The sequence below is a fragment of the Nannospalax galili genome, unplaced genomic scaffold, assembly GCF_000622305.1.
Source record: "Nannospalax galili isolate Female #2095 unplaced genomic scaffold, S.galili_v1.0 scaffold95, whole genome shotgun sequence".
NCBI classification, from domain to species: domain Eukaryota; kingdom Metazoa; phylum Chordata; class Mammalia; order Rodentia; family Spalacidae; genus Nannospalax; species Nannospalax galili.
In genome coordinates, this window is record NW_008342393.1 from 1443280 (window position 1) to 1444981 (window position 1702).

Consider the following 1702-nt stretch of genomic DNA (forward strand, 5'->3'; position numbering starts at 1 on the left):
CGCGGCCTGGGAGCGGGGTCGCCGCAGCACGTGGGCCTGGGTGGGAGGGGGCGGCCCGGAGCGGCTGTGCCCGCGCCAACTTTCGGCGGCCGGCCCTGCGCGCGCGCGCTCGCTCCCGGGCCGTCCCGGACTTGGAGGGGGCGCGGTGGCGGGAGGACCCACCCGCACGTGCCGGGAGCCCGAGGGGAGCTGACTTCGCAGTGGGCCAGTTGCTTTCCTCGGGGTGTAATCTCCGTTCCCCCGCCAGCAGTGAGCGGGCCACTTAACGGGATAAAGACACGCCTTACCTGAGGATCGCGCGTGGGTGCAGCCTGCCCGGACTTATCTGCTGTGTGCTGGGCTCTAGTCCAGCAGATCGCCGGATGCTGATGGCTGTTCTAGGTTCTGCTCTCCGAGGCCTCTGGGCCAACCACGCTGGTTTGGTCGCTGCGTGGCTTTTACAGGCTTTCTAGATAGTTTTTGAGGTCCTGGACTTCTGGGATGAGCAAGACCCTAATAGGCCATTTCCTCTTAACTCTTTGCATTCCAGCGGGATCTCAATGAAGACTTGAAGGTTATTTGCACAGACAGGAATTCTTTGAATAGAAGCTTTCTGCAGAACATTTTCCCCTAAACACTCGGGTGAAGGCTTACTAAAGACTCGGGAAAGGAGAACTTTGTTCAGCGCCAATAACTACATTCCCAAGTTACACATGAACAGGCTTTTATTTTGTCTTAGGCCAAAGAAGAAATTAGACTAACAAGTGAGATAACTTGCTGCAGGTCAAACTTCTCCACCTGAACGCAAGCCCTCTGGGCTAATTCACATGTTCAGAACTTAAGGGCTGGGCAACTGGCCCCCTGACAAGATTTGTTTGGCCACCATGTTTTACAAATTATGAATTACTCCAAAATTTAAATCCTAGCTTCTGACTTTTCTCTAAAAATCAAAGAGGGATTGGAGAGATGGCTCAGCAGTTAAACACTAAGGGCTCTTGCAGATGACCTGGGTTTGGTTCCCAGAACCCACTTGGTGGCTAACAACCAACCTTCTGTAACTCGTTACTGGAGATTCCACGCCCTCTTCTGGCCTCCACAGGCATTGCACCCATGGATGCATTTAGATACAAGCAGCAGTAACACGTAAAAATAATTTTTTATTATCTTTTATGTGTATGCGTGCATTGCCTGCATGTATGTAAGTGAACCCATGTCGTGCAATGCCCGTGGAGGACAGAAGAGGCCATTGGATCTCGAACTGAAGTTAGGGACAGTTACTAGCTGCCATGTGGGTGCTGGGATTCCAAAACCAGGTCTTTTGCAAGAACAGCCAGTGTTCTTTATCGCTGAGCCATCTCTCTAGCCCACCCAAAAAAAATTTTTTTTTTAAAAAGAATAAATTCCAGCACTTGGGAAGCAGAGACAGGCAGATCTCTGAGATGGAGGTCAGCCTGGTCTACATAGTGAGTTCCAGGCCAGCTAGGGCTACAACAGGAAGACCCTGTCTCAATAAGTGAATGAATGAATGAGTGAGTGAGTGAATGAATGAACGGGCTGGAGAGATGGCTCAGCAGTTAAGAGCACTGACCGCTCTTGCAGAAGACCTGGATAACTCTGGTTCCAGAGGATCTGACACCCTCTTCTGTCTTCTGTGGGTACTGACTTTTAAAGGGGTACCTACGTATATAGGAAAAACGCTCATAAAATGAAACGAATCTTTAAA

At 50.7% G+C, this 1702-nt stretch overlaps 1 protein-coding gene across 1 annotated transcript in view; it reads right to left on the reverse strand.

Annotated features, from left to right (window-relative positions):
* Nucleotides 1-477, reverse strand: part of Gjc1 (gap junction protein gamma 1) — a 24754-nt gene extending 24277 nt beyond the window's left edge. The window contains exon 1 of the mRNA XM_008838209.3: nucleotides 288-477. The gene's annotated coding sequence lies outside the window, so the exon portion shown is untranslated. The remainder of the gene's footprint in view (nucleotides 1-287) is intronic.
* Nucleotides 478-1702: the final 1225 nt, after the last annotated feature.